Source organism: Monodon monoceros, unplaced genomic scaffold, assembly GCF_005190385.1.
Source record: "Monodon monoceros isolate NGI ecotype Baffin Bay Population unplaced genomic scaffold, NGI_Narwhal_1 Super_Scaffold_7, whole genome shotgun sequence".
NCBI classification, from domain to species: Eukaryota; Metazoa; Chordata; class Mammalia; order Artiodactyla; family Monodontidae; genus Monodon; species Monodon monoceros.
In genome coordinates this window covers 44220873-44236625 of record NW_021703784.1, presented here as the reverse complement: position 1 = coordinate 44236625, position 15753 = coordinate 44220873, and the positions used below count along the sequence as shown (strand labels likewise).

At 35.1% G+C, this 15753-nt stretch overlaps 1 protein-coding gene across 3 annotated transcripts in view; it reads left to right on the top strand.

Moving 5' to 3' along the window:
• TMEM135 (transmembrane protein 135) overlaps window positions 1-15753 on the top strand; it is a 243989-nt gene that overhangs the window by 202721 nt on the left and 25515 nt on the right. The window lies entirely within an intron of this gene.

Sequence of the window (15753 nt, the reverse complement as noted above, 5' to 3'; positions counted from 1 at the left end):
TTTGGAATTTTGCCTCTGAAGCTTGAATCCCCTTCCTTTTTTCTGAAAAAATGAGATGCAGAGCAAGGCATGGCTTGAGGTCAAAAGTAAATTCCTGTATTTAAGTGCTAGCACCCGTTATAGGCTGTCAACCCGATGCTTATAGTGAGTGGTACCTGTCAACCACTTGGCTGTTAGGTGACCATATGCTCTAGGAAAGGGCACTGGACTAACTCTAAGAATGTTGAGTTTTGATACATTGCTGCCAGAACAACCACTCTGTATATTAAGAGTTTGCCTGGCAGGATACTGAAAACCTAAAATATAACCCACACGTACAAACTTGTTGGAAGACAGAATACATTTTTCATCAAGTTAGCGTCTCAGTGAGAAAAACCAAGATAGTTTGGATTTTAAAGTTTTCCTCCCACTTTTCTCTACTGCCAGCCTCCACAGGGCCCCTAATTATGTAGCACTGAAGATTATTTTCTTCATTTTTAAATAATATTATTGCATTTGACTCAGCAGCATTTCAGTTTACATATACAAAGGAAAATATAAAATTAAAAGAGATGGACATTAGCTAGGATGGTATTTAAGGAGAGAATTGATATGTAATTAGAACTACTTAGATGTGACCGTACACCAGTTTTGCTCATCTTTGAAAAATAACATATACAATCCTAAATATGTGTGTAAGTGGGTGTGTATGTGATCTTGCTACTATCTTTTTTTTTTTTTTTTTTTTTGCGGTATGTGGGCCTCTCACTGTTGTGGCCTCTCCCGTTGCGGAGCACAGGCTCCGGACGCGCAGGCTCAGCGGCTATGGCTCACGGGCCCAGCCGCTCCGCGGCATGTGGGATCTTCCCAGATCGGGGCACGAACCCGCGTCCCCTGCATCGGCAGGCGGACTCTCAACCACTGCGCCACCAGGGAAGCCCTTGCTACTATCCTTAATATATTTTTAAACATTTCTAATGTAGGCTCATTAAATGTTCTAAGATATTTTCTTGTTAAATATTAGGTCATATATACATTAAATATTCTAAGATATTTTCCTATGAAGTATTACACGAGTATGTTCCACCTTTCAAAACAGGTAAAGCAAGAGCATGTTGCAGAAAGTCAGCTTGTAACAAATATAGATGTATATAAACAATATACTCTATTCTTAATTCAACAGAACTGTTATTTGCTGTACTTAATTCAACAGAACTCAGATAATTTTCACATATAGATGTTACAGACAAATTTAAAAGTAGATAAAGCACCTGGAGGTAAAAATATAATTTTGAACATTTGAGTATTTAGTTTGTTCACTTGTATTAGAAGTTATTTTACTTTGGGTAGAACGTTAATTATGTAATTTTTTTTCTACTCAGAACATACAAAGCTATATCTTCAGTGATCTCTAGAATTCAAAGTTTCAATCCATCTCATATAAATTTAGTATTGATTCAATTTATTTAAATTTGACACCTAGAAGCAGATTGTGACTGTCTCAAGTTTGAGCAAATCATAAAAATTTATAGATTATTTTGTATCAGAATTTTTAAGTTGTGAGGAATCCTAAGGATCATTCAGTTCCATCTTTTCACTTTATATTTGAAGAAACTAAGGATCAGAAACGTAAGTTTCTTTTTAAGGTCTTGTAACTATTTAGTGAAAGAGCCAGAATTAAAAATTAAATTCTCAGACTGTCTTACCGTGATCAACTGTGGAATCTAAAATGGGAGAACACTAACTAGAAGGAAAAGAATTAACCTCTCAGTATATCAGGCCATATATATCTACTGACCTATTTGTGGATGATAGATCATCTCTGTTGAAATTCATGATAACCTTAAGACTGTTCTAAGTCATTAACATTGTTGGCTCTGATACAGTAAATGAAACATTGCTCAAGTAGGAGTAGCTGTGTTTTCTTTCTCTCGCATTTTGAAATTATCAATGCCACATGATCGATATCGAAGAAATACCTTCCAGATGGCTTTGTTTTTGTTTACTGATTCTATTTTGCAATGGATGTCCTTGAAAGAATATGGGCCTTATAGTTTTGGATGACCTTTCATTCCTCCCTATTCCTCATTTAGGCTGGTCAGATAGGATTTTGTTTTTGTCTTTAAGATAAGCATGACTGTTTGCATGTAAATCCGTTGTTATATTTTATGTGTATATTCAAAAGGCTTCATTTTTCCAAATAGTTTGATGAATTAAAACCTTTTTATTCTCATTTTCTACCCTGGTAGAATTTCACTTCTAATAAAACTTGAGGGAAAGTAGAATACCTTTCTAAAGTTTCTCAAAAAATATCAGGTTATTCCTGTAACCAGTCCCCTAATCTTCCCTCCCCTGCCCAACTCTTCCAAAAAAAGATCCTCAAAAGTGGAGTGACAAGGCTGATAAGGGTCATCAAACTTAAGATTTCCCATGAGATCCTCATAGAAGGGACCTCTATGAAGGGACCTCGCCATAAAAACTGAGAGCACTTTGAAAACAACACAGTTTTCCTGGAACCTGGGAGAGAAGTTTAAAGAGACTACAGATGATGGCAGAAAAACTCAGACTGTCTGCAGCTTTGCATTGGTTCAACATCAGCAATGGGATGGGAAGGAATTAGCACAATAACGAGAGAATTGGATATGGTGTTAATTACACAAAGGTATATAACTATTCCATCCAAAGTGCCTTGTTGGCAGTCTTGGTTTCTACCATCCTTCTCTGTTCCCCCAGTAAATAAATTATGTGACCTTATTAATTGTACACACACAGAGCAATATCTAGAACTACACTATGGTTGCTGAAAATGAGGTTATTCTCTGTGGCAGAGATAGTGTAGATGAATTCCTGATTGCAAAGTGAGAAATCGAGGGGTTTTGAGGGGCTTTTTTTATTACAACAGCTAGTATTGATTACCTGAATTTTATAGTGTCTTAAAGTTTAATACTTTATGTCTTCATTTAGTCATGGTTTTGAAAAATTATTTTTAAACCAATTTTTTAATCTATCAGAATATATTAAAATGTCTTAAAGTTGATGTATAGTTTAATCTATTAAAATAAAGAGGAATATAAGTTTTTAGATGGCTTTAATATTGGTTGCTTTCAACAGAATTCAGTTTGTAAGTTGATGTTTAAAAAGTTTAAACAGATACTGCTAAGTGAGATTATAGTTTAAAAATAAACAATGAGGTGGAATTCAGTACTAGGTCATGAAAGCGACACTTAGAATATCTTTGTTAAACACAGATCTGGTCATGTCATTCTTGTGGGGCGTGGGGCCTTTTGCCTTATAGCTAAAGTTCAAACTCATTTTTGACATGGTTTGGCCTATGCCAGTCTTTCTCTACACTGTTTCCTCCTTTCCATGTGCCACTCACATTAAACCTCTTCAGTTCCCGGAATACCCAATGTGCTCTCTTTTTTAAGTCTTATATATATTGTCCTTCTCTGCGTTCTTCCTCCACTTCTTCCTTTATGTACCACCTTAAATATCTCTTTTTTTTCCTGGGTAGTCTTCCATGACCAAGCCAGGGTTAGACACCTCTCCTTTGTGCTCCTTTAGCACTGTGTGCTTTATATTAAGGTATTTCCTGTAATGTAGATGCACTTTTCACTTACATGTGTACGCCGCTGGATTGTGAACTCTTGGAGAACACGGACGCTGGCTATCCCCAGTCCTTGGCAAACTGTCTGGTACATAGTAGACTCATAGTATATATTTGTGAAATATTTAACTGCGTGAATGAATGTGAATAATGCCCCAACCTACAAACTTTATGGTCTCACTCTTTTATTCAGTTACAACTCCTAGTTCAGTGTAAACATGCCTATAGCTGCATTCCCATTCCTGCCTTTTGGACTTGATAGTTTTATATTACAGTCACTGTTATATTTCATTTGGGGTGTTAAAAAAATAGCTCCTCATTCAGAAAGATTAGAGACCCCTTTTTAGACTCCTATTTATGCACATTTATGTCTAAGTGTAAATTCATACCAAATTATCAGGGAAAAAACTAATACAAATTTATATTAAGGATGAACACTGGGAGTTAATAAGTAATGGGTAGCTGAGTTTAAAATAAACACATTTTTTAGAAACTAAATATTTTTAAAAAGCTTATTAGAATTGCTGTTAAAAAAATGAATCCAAGAAACATGGTACCCAATTAGAAATATAATTACTCAAAAATACAGTGTTTTCAGTTACTATACAGATAAAAATTTCTTTCTTTCAACATATATTTATTGATTGACCTATATGCTATGCACTGATATAGGCACTTGGAATACATAGCTGAACAATGTGAAATTCCTGAATGCTTTAGTAATGAGAAAAAAAAAATGGAGCTCAGAGTACACACACACACACACACACACACACGCACACATGTTTATTATGCATGTACATAAAATACTAATTAATATGTTGTAGACAAGCTTATTTCTAAAATCAGTAACAGATTTTAAGAATTATCATACTTAAAGTCAAATATTGAAGTTATTGTGTAAAAGACTAAATGATTGTAGGATTTGGGAGGAAAAGGGGAATTATGCCTTGAATTTCCTTAAATATTATAAACACATACAATTGGTCTTCAACAAAAATATGCTTGGCGTGTTATAGTAGGCTATGTTATTGTTCAAAAGCCTTTGCTGCCTCTCTCTGGGGAAGCGTTATATTCCCTGCCCTATTAACATCATGCCTGGCCTTCTATTTGCTTTGGCTAATGAAATATGAGTGGAAATGGCTTATGCTTACTTTTGAGCAGAAGCTTTGGAGCCAGAACACAGTGTCCTGTATTCTCTTTCTTTCCCTGCTTTGACAATCAGCAGATCTGAATAGACACTTCTCCATCACACTAAGGTCCGAAATAAAGATGACGTGTAGTTGAGCCATAGCCAACCCTTGTTTGACAGCATGAGCAAGAAATAAACTTTTATTGTTGAAACCATTGAAATTTTATTGGAATCACATGGAGATTTTGTTAAAACGCAGATTGTACAGGTTGGGCCCCACTCTTGGAGTTTCTGAATTCAGTAGACCTGGGATGGCAACCAGTATTTTTATTTCTAACAAGTTATTATCATCTGATGCTGATGGTGTTCCAAGTGGTCCACACTTTGAGAAACACTGACCTATCCTTTCCTGACTAATACGGTCTGTTAGTTTATATTTCTAGATACCTTAATTATACAGTAAATGCTCTGATAACAAGATGCAGAATATTTCCCAGCCTCATTGTTAGAAGAAGTAAACTCTATAAAACTGCCTTTGATTTCTGGGACACGGACACACAAAATGCCATAAGAAACCCTGTATTTGGAAGAGTGGATTAGATAACTATGGATATTACTAACACATTAGCCAGAGCCAATTAAAAACTGCCAAAAATATACAAAGAGCAAAGGAAGTTTGAGAAAGAAACAGACCCATCTAATTGTGGGAGAAATTGCCATCCCTGATGGACTTGGTAGGAATTCTCTTGAAAAGAGAGGGTGGTTAAAGAGGGGATTGCGTATGGAAGGACCAGGGTGACCAAAATGAGGGAGGTGAGAAAGTGTGAAATGTGTCTGAAAGTAACTACTAATACAGTTTGCTACTGAGAGACAGATAAGGAAGAAGTGATCTCATGAATTTCTTTCAGAAGTCCAATTTCTTATGTAGTGTATAATAGAAAACACAATAAAGCTTCGTTTCAGTCCTGTTTTTTGTACTCATGTCTGGGATTGAGGTGCTTTTGGAATTTAAATTGCTAAAAGTGGCACATTAATACCAAGGGTCGGCCTTATGATTGTCCAGGATATTTTGGAGAGACTGATGTAAAAAATAACTGTTGTGAAGAGGGAGGTGCATGAGAGAAGCCAGCATGGAGTCCTGACCAAAGTCAGGCCACATGTTTTGATGGGAGGACATGCGGAAAAGAGGAAAAGGAAATTGGTTCCTTTAAAACTATCCATGCTCTTCCGTCCCTTGTAAAGTCTTTGCATAATGTCAGTTGGAAGGATTTCGCTCTCTCCCTTCATTCAGGTGATTTGTGATTTCTCTCCTACACCCCAAGACCCCTTTTCTTCCCTGTAGTATTTCTTCTCCACAGTGAGACCCCAGCAGGCACAGAGAGTTAGTTGATTGGGGTGTAAAATGATTTTATTGTTGTGTGAGGATGTCTTGGACCAAACTCTGTTTGGGGGGCAAATCATTTAATCTCCCTGGGCCTTGGTTTCTTAATCTGTAAAATATAATTCTCTCAGGTTACTTTAGTTCCAGTATTTCATTTTTCTAGTACCATTGATAGTCCAGGAAGATTCCAATATGTTAACTTGCCCAATTTCAGTCATACGTAACACAAATTAAGTTCATAATCTTTGAGATGAATGAAGTAAACTGTAGTTTTTAAATGAAATTTTTTATTTATTGATTGATTTATTTTTGTGGTACGCGGGCCTCTCACTGTTGCGGCCTCTCCCATTGCGGAGCACAGGCTCCGGACGCGCAGGCTCAGCGGCCATGGCTCACGGGCCTAGCTGCTCCGTGGCATGTGGGATCTTCCCGGACCAGGGCACAAACCCGTGTCCCCTGCATCGGCAGGTGGACTCTCAACCACTGCGCCACCAGGGAAGCCCGAAGATTTTTATTTTAAAGTTAGGATACTCTATAGTCCTCAGTTAATCAAAAAATTATAGCTTTCCAAGAGCATCCAAAATACTGTTTTTGCTCCATTATCCGGAGATGCATGTTTTATTTATTTTAGATTTGAACTTTGATATTAAATAAGCATAACTTTATGAAAAAGTATAGCCTAAATAGCTGCTCATTTTGTTCAATATGAAAACCAATTGCCATATTATTTTAATGACAGATACCAATGTGCGTTTGAAAATAATGTTGATTCAAAGATTCTATATAATTGAAAACATTTGTTTTCATCCTTTTCCCAACCATTATAGGAGGGGAAAAAATGAAAATACTTGCCAATCGTGAGGTCTTTAAAAAATAGATTGGTTCAGTATTGTGGTTATAATTTTGTTTAATGTAAATAATTTTTGTCCATAGCAATGCCATGATTTTAAGAAAATTGCTAAGTTTTTTCTTGAATTTATATAAAACACCATTTTGATCTTAAATTTGGTTTTTGCCTATTGTTTATTTGTCAAGTATAAACGTGCCAGTTCCTTTGGAACTGCAAACAGTTTAGATCCAATGGAGCTAAAATCTGCTCTTTTTACAAGTATTTTAAAGTTCGACTAGCATTGCTATTACCAGTTCATTTTGAGAGGGAAATTCATCCTAATTAACATTTCTTTTAGAAACAGTCTGAAGGTGATTCTTGGTTTCTTAGCAATTGAAGACAGCTTGGAGCATGACCTTCCTTAGTTTGGATTTTAAAGCAAAAGCAGTTCCAGCCTCTCCAAGTTTAAGGAGAAATCTGATTCTATTGGAGTTGTTACTGTAAGTTTGAATCCAAATGTTTCCAATTTGTATTTAGGACACACTGGAAAAAAGTACACAATAATCATCTGGGGACTTACAATCACACTTGATTACCCATAACTGCTGCCTTGCTTCAGCAGCTTTCCTTAGGTTGAGCACAAAGCTAAGCACCAGTGTTCCATTCTGTATGAAATAAATGTACTGTAAAATATTTACCAGAATCAAAAATAATATTTTTAACATACTGGGAAAATTCACTATTTAAAGGAATCCAATTGAAAATTATTTGGAAGATATATGATGTGTTCATGAAGCAAACAAAATAATCTTCCACAAATTTCTTCATCTGTTGCTGTTCCAATTTCAGATTTTTGTATATGAGATGAGCTTTCTTAAAGTAGGAACATAATATTAGTTATTTTGTTTTCTCATATTAAGTGCCATATGTGGGTTGAAACTGAATTCTCTGAGTCTGTTTTATTCTTCAAACAATAGTAGACTTAAGAGGAAAAACCTGTCGTGTGTATGTAAGCAATATAGTGTATTTTAATTGCACATCACAGCTTCTGAGCAGTAAATTGAAATGATTGATTTAACTTGTTGGAGTGTACATATGTGGTTAGGACACTGAAGATTTAAATTAAAAAAAGCTAAAATTAAATCTTTAAATTAATTCCATGTCAATTTTTCTGATATTCTTATGATAAATAGGTGTCAATCAAAATCTATAGTTGTTGATCAAGTTTCAGTTACTAAATTATAGCTGAGTACTAAGGTAAGCTTCTACACCTGAAAACAGGTTAGGTAAATTGATTAGAAAAAGTGGTTTATTCTTTCATGTGGGATTTTAAAAACAAAATAAGAAAAATTTAACTTAAAAAAACTATATAGGGTCTTCCCTGGTGGCGCAGTGGTTGAGAGTCCGCCTGCTGATGCAGGGGACATGGGTTCATGCCCCGGTATGGGAAGATCCCACATGCCGCAGAGTGGCTGGGCCCGTGAGCCATGGCCACTGAGCCTGTGCGTCTGGAGCCTGTGCTCCGCAACGGGAGAGGCCACAACAGTGAGAGGCCCGCGTACCACAAAAAAAAAAAAAAAAAAAAAAACTATATAAAATGGTATGTGTTTTCTTTATAATGAAGACAACTGTGAAACACAAATTCAAGGCATTTAGATAGGCATTCTTTTTTTTTAACTTTTAAATTAAACTTTTCAGTTGTATGCACTCCAAATGTATGTTTTTAGTACCAATGATAATTACATAATTAGACAAATCAAAATTTTGAAGATCCAGCTATTGTCTGTAACTGTTATTTATAATTAAGTTCTTATATCATTCTTTTCATACCTACAATATGCTTGAAGTTTAAGCATTTTCTTTTTAAAAAAATTTATTTGTTTCCTTGTGCTGGGTCTTAGTTGCAGCATGTGGGCTCCTTAGATGCGGCTCACAGGCTCCTTAGTTGTGGCACATGGGCTCCTTAGTTGCGTCAGGCAGCCTCCTTAGTTGTGACATGTGAACTCTTAGTTGCAGCATGCATGTGGGATTTAGTTTCTGACCAGGGATCGAACCTGGGCCCCCTGCATTGGGAGTGCAGAGTCTTAACCACTGCACCACCAGGGAAGTCCCTAAGCATTTTCTGTTTTAAATAATTTTGTTCACATATTATAATAATGTAACTTTTATTTTTGATACTGAATGACCTAGGTGATTGTGATATAATCAATAGAATAGAATATTTTAAGAATCGTCAGTGTGCACGACTGTTTGAAATCCAATTTGTCTTTGTTTTTGCCAATTTTTTTTAGCATCTTCAGTTGTGCTTTTGCATATGCAGGTGGTCACTGAGTTACAACGGTTCAACTTAGGATATTTCAACTTTACGATGGTGTCAAAGCGTTGCGTATTTGGTAGAAACCATACTTTGAATTTTGATCTTTTCCTAAGCTAGCAGTGTTCCTTATGATCCTCCCTAGTGATGTTGGGCAGCAGCTCTTAGTCAGCCACACAAATCAAAAGGGTAAACGACCAACACTTACTACCATTCTGCACCCATACAACCATTTGGATTTCACTTTCCATATGATATTCAATAAATTATGTGAGATATTCAAAACTTTATTATAAAATGGGCTTTGTGTTAGATGATTTTCCCCAACTGTAGGCTATATAAGTGTTCTGAGTACGTTTAAGGTAGGCTAGGCTAAGCTCAGCTATGATGTTTGGTTTGTTAAGTGTATTAAATACATTTTCTTTTTTAAAAAAATTTATTTACCTATCTATCTATCTATCTATGGCTGCATTGGGTCTTCGTTGCTGCACGCAGGCTTTCTCTAGTTGCGGCGAGCGGGGGCTACTCTTCATTGTGGCGTGTGGGCTTCTCACTGCAGTGGATTCTCTTTGTTTTGGAGCATGGGCTTTAGGCATACGGGCTTCAGTAGCTGCAGCATGTGGCTTAGTCGTTGTGGCTTGCAGGCTCTAGAGCTCAGGCTCAGTAGTTGTGGCGCATGGGCTTAGTTGCGGCGCATGGGCTTAGTTGCTCAGGGCATGTGGGATCTTCCTGGACCAGGGCTCGAACCCGTGTCCCCTGCATTGGCAGGCGGATTCTTAACCACTGAGCCACCAGGGAAGCCCTGCATTTTCGACTTAGTGATATTTTCAACTTGGGATGGATTTATTGGGACATAATCTCCATCATAAGTGGAAGAAGATCCATACTACTTTTCTCAAATCAAATACTTTAAGGAGATAGATGATGTAAAATGCAGGACTAAGGAAATTTGAAGCTGAACCCATAAAGTACAAATAAAGTAATTAAGCTCTTAGAAAGCACTACTGATACAGGAAATTGTGTGCCAGAACTTTTAGCCAAGATTATTTTCATTTATTTGACAAACATATATATAACTATGCAGATATCTTTTTTAATGATCAGAGATGGTATATAATTTATCTTTGCATTACTTAAATGATCTGCAGCACAGTGTCTTCTGTATGTTAGGTGCCTGATAAATGATTGTAGAGTGAATAAAGATAGATGCTGTAATATTTAACCAATATGTGAGTTTCCTTCTAACCAATTCAATGAGTAAAAAAAGGACAAAAGAACTCTGACATTGATACTTAACGAGTGTTTCTTTTTTTGTCATTGTAGTCACATAGTTATCCATGTTCATTGGGATCATAGTTTCAGAAAATTCTATCTATATCATTTGTTTCAGTTAGTAACTTTATGCCTTCTAGCAAAACTTTTACAGTAGTATTTTTAGTAAAGTTGACTGAGTCTTATGTTCTCTGACATAGTATTGGTGAAATAGAGATGAATAACTTTTACACTGTTTAATCTGTTCCTAAATGTTCAGATATTGATGTTTTTAATTAAACAAACTACACAAATAATATTTAAATGTATACTTGTAAAAAATTTTAAATGATATATGAATATAGAGAGTAAAAAGTTCTATTCTTCCTTCATGTCTTTTAACCCATCCTACTTCAATAGGTAGCCTGCTAAAACTGTTTGGGGTATATCCTTTTGACCACTTTCTCTAACTTTCTATACTATATAATAAACAGCATTTTATATTTTATCATTAATAATAATATTTTAGCATTGATGCTTCGTATAGCAATAATGTAATCTTTTATCATTATTGAGATTATAGAATTGCTTGTTGTATCAATACTTAACAGCATTTCTGTAGTGTATATATCATCTCAGTGGTTCATTTTGTAATTTTAAAGTTAAAAAAGAGAAGGTTATTTTTTTCTAAAGGGTTATAAAGGCTATTTTCCCCAATTCTACAGTTTTTTTAGATTTAATTACAAAGAAAAATATATGCAAAATATTTTATTTCTAAAATGGAGATACGTGCCTAATTAGATGAATAAGTCCTATCCCCCTGCCCAGCAAAAGGTATTTCAAAGACTCGTATTGTCAGTGAATTGATTGATATTATTTATCAATGCCAATAAAAGTGGAAAGGCTTTAATTTCAAAAAAAGAAAAAGGTTGTCTTTGAACCTTTGCCAGGAATAAGTTCCATGTCTAAGTTTTATAAAGCAATAAGCAAATGAAATAATATTAGTAGCAGCCAGTAATCTCAAAACAAATTCAGGGTTTTGTTTGTATGTTACTATTTTTTAAAAAAATTCTTGACATCAGTGAGATCATTATCTATGAGTGATTTAGAATAATTCATTTATTTTCCATTATTATTTCAAATAATAATAGTATCATTAAATACAATTATAGTAAGTGATGAAATTTCAGAATTAGAAATCATTTAATGAGCCAGTTATGGAGGTCATTTACTTCCAGGCTCTTTTTTAGGAGGCTGTGATATTAAGCCCTTAAATTAAGTGATTTGCTCTAGGTTGATAGGGAAGTTATGACTAGTATCTGTTTCATTGTTCATATCAAGAGTCTTTCCATAGCATCATGCACTGCCTTAGAAATATGTAAAAGGAGATTTATAAAAGTACATTTTTTATATCTGTTATAATTACCAAATAAATGAAAACTGACTAGACAAAAACATTTTAGGAGTCAAAATAGTTCTCAGAGTTTTCAGGTTACTAGAAAGCATATAATAAAGCAGCACATTTACATCATCAAATTCTATGTTGGTGCCAAATGGTAGGGTGTTCTTAGAGATTTTATAACTATATGCAATAATAGGAACAGGAATGTCACCTATCGTTAAAAGTCTCATATTTATGATATTTACTTGGGGGAATTTAATGCAATTTAACTAAAATTTATTCAAAATTCATATTTTGAATGACTATGAATTTGTTTTTAAACGAAAATGTGCAACAAAATGTTTGATATAGAAACCACATCAAAGAGCCAGAAATTTTTCCAAAAATGGCTTACTAGTGACATCTGCTGGTACAATGTTGTGATAAAGGTGGAAGTATCTCATGGAAATTAAGAATGAGATAAAGAATCTTTTGGGGCAAAGTTGTTCATTTTACTATCATTTATATTTCTAATTGAAAAAAAATTATCTTATTGGGTTCTCTCCCACTGGCATTGACCAAGAGTATTATTCTAATAATAATGTTAAACTTCTTTATACTTTCTTGTATATAATATGTAATTCCAACCTGACTCTCTATGATTAGCTGCTTATCAGCTAAGTTGTTTGATATAATGCTGCAAATTCTTTTTCCTCTTTGTCTCTCCTGGCTTTGTTTTATATCATACATAGCACAGAACGTTGCAAATGTAGAGATTCAGTAACTGTGGATTGAGTCATACTAGTTATTTATGTCATTTGCATAGACTGACGTTAATAGGAAAGTTTATGTCTACATGAGTTAAATGCATTATTTTTATGTACACTCAAAAATTAAAATGAGACTTTATATTAGAGAATGGCTTTATTAGGAGAAATTATTTTTTTTCTTTTATAGAAAAGATTTTCTGCATTACAGGTTATGATGGAATAAAAAATACTCAGTCCTTGACTATTTTCTTTATTGACACTTAATTCCTAGATGATTGTATCTAGTCCCATGGATTTAAGTACTACTTATAAACGAATCAGACGTCTCCCTTGAACCCACATCTATATAGCCAGCTGCTTGCTTCCTTAATATTTCCATTTATAGCTCACATGCATCTCAAGCTTAACATATCTAAAACAAAACTTTGATTTTTCTCCTCAAACCTGTTTCTTTTGTAGTCTTTCTCACTTTAATAAGTGGATATTGTATCCCTCCATTTGCTCAAACCAAAAATATTTTAATAATTTGTAAATTCTCACTTGTACCCCACATTCAAACCATCAAGAAATTCCACCAGTTCTGCTTTTGAAATACATTCAGAGTCTTACCACTCCCCTCCACCTCTGCCACTGTGATCTAGTCCAGGCACAGTCATTTCTCCTCCTAATAAGCCTCTTTGCTTCTAACCTTGCCCTCCTGTAGTCTGTTTTCAAACCAGCAAAGTGATTATCTTAAAATTTAAGACAGATCTTGTCACTTCTCTGCTGAGAACCTTCCTAAGTCCTTATCATGCCTACAGGGCCTACAGGAATTGTAGACCACTGGCTCCCTCCACAGCTATTACTGTGACCTCATTTCCTACCACTGCTTCCCTCCAGCTGCAGTAATGCACTTGCTGCTCTCCTTATGTGCCATGCAGATTCCTTATCAAGGGCTTTGTGCTTGCTCTTCCTTCAGACTGAAATGCCCTTCCCTCAATTCAGTAAGGTTTCTGTTCAAATTACCAAATTCCACCTTCTCAGAGAGGCCCTTCCTGACTACACTATGTTAAAAACAAACAAACAAAAGGCCCAACCTGATCACTGTTTCTCCCCTCGTCCTGCTTTGCTTTTTTCCATAGCAGTTATCACCACATGACATACTTACTTTTTTTTTTATCCTATCTCTCCCCCTTCTAGAATGTCAGTGGTATGCAAGCAGAGATTCTATATTGTCCACTGTTACATCCTTAGAACCTAAACCAGTGCTTGCACATAGTAGGCACTCCATCAATATTTGTTGAATAAATCAGCGAGGCTTAATACATGAATGGAGAATGTGATTTGATTTACATTATAATAACGGAATCCATCAAATAGTGAGACACCTTTTAATGGGCTCTGTTTTGTATAAATCTTTATGTTTATATCATATTTTTTACATTTAACACAGATTACAATAGTGTTTCATAGTTAGATTAGGGCTCAGACAATACTTTCGGTGTCAAAATGCAGGGCAGTATTACTATTTTAAAGATTCTTTTTCTGGGAATAATTACTTTTTTGTCCTTTTGACATAGACATCTGACCCTCAATTACATTAACAGACCTTATACACATGAATGGAAAGAAGAATAGCCCCTTTTGAATCCATGCTAAGACTTTATCAATATGAAGTGCTTCCCACAGGGTTCTGCTGAAAGAACCAAACTTCCATCATAATGAAATTGCAAATTTATTTGTAGATGCCCTTTTATATTTGAAAGCTACTTTTTGATGTTTGGTCTGCAGTTAGATTTATTGTTTAAGGTCACAAATATGCAATCATGACCAGACCAAGTTGTCAGAATCCTTTATCTATTCAGCATTGCACAAAGACAAATGGCTATCTTTTAACAATAACATACCAGAGCCAAAATTTGTTCCCAGTTGTACATAATCTTTTAATCAATCTGCTTTCTGTTTTCTAGTCAATAGACTCCCAGCCTAACCCCTCACCACCCCACCTATCTAGAAATTACTCAGTTACGGGTTTTAAATTACTGAGAAACACTTTCTTCAGATGGAAACAGATAACTTTAAGAATTTTAATGCTATAATTTTCCCATGCACGCTTTAAGCTTAACATATGAATTATTTTGCCTTTGTCCTCATTCTATACAGAGTAGATAATTATATAGTATGTTAGCTAAATTCTCTGGTTACATTCTCACTGTTAACATGACCACAAAGTAGATTATGTTGCTTAATTGAATTCTTAAGTGCTTTAAAACATCTCAGTGCACATGGATTAAGTTTTTCCCTGAGATTCTATACGTCCTCCAATAAAAATGTATATTTAAAAATTTTTAGATAGATTTCTTATATTTTTGTTCATTTCCTTTGTGACCTTTCATATAAAAGGCATACAGAAAGAATTGTCCAGTTAGATTTAAGGCTATACTTTTTGTCCGAGAATATCCAGTGTCTAATATTAACATATGTTAGAGCATCATTATATCACCAATCTTTATAGTTTCTCCAAGGAATTTTGACACTAGATACCCAAAGATTCTCTAGTAACTTGATCATACCTATAGAGCAGACCATTAAGACCAGGATAGTAACGCCCCCATTTTAAAATCTTGTTTAAATACTTTTTGCAGATGTGAGAATCCCCCCCTCCCCCCTACCCCAGTTGCCATGTAGTTTGAGTCTTCCCCAGTTAAAAGGAATACACTGTTTTAGGAGGAGGTATAAGAGAAAACCATAACTTTTAAGTCAGATGAAGTCGTTTTTTTGTTTTTCCTGAATTCTGACTACTATTTATTTTGTGACCTCGGGGAAGTTACCACATCTGGGGGCCTCTGCACAGCTGTGGAGTAGAGAAACACCTATTCATAAGAGTTGTGGTATAATTGAATGAGACGACACATATAAAGGGCCCAAAACAATGCCCAGCAATAGTAAGCACTCAATAACATTTGGAATCTTCTCTCTGTGCTCTCCTCCTCCACCCCCTATTCCTCTTGCTACATTATCTGTTCTGATTGGGTTTACTCAGAAGTTAAAATTGTTAACTAAACTTGAAGCCTTTTTGTGCCTGCCAACTCTACATTGCTCTGCATCCACTGAATTAATAAATAGGGAG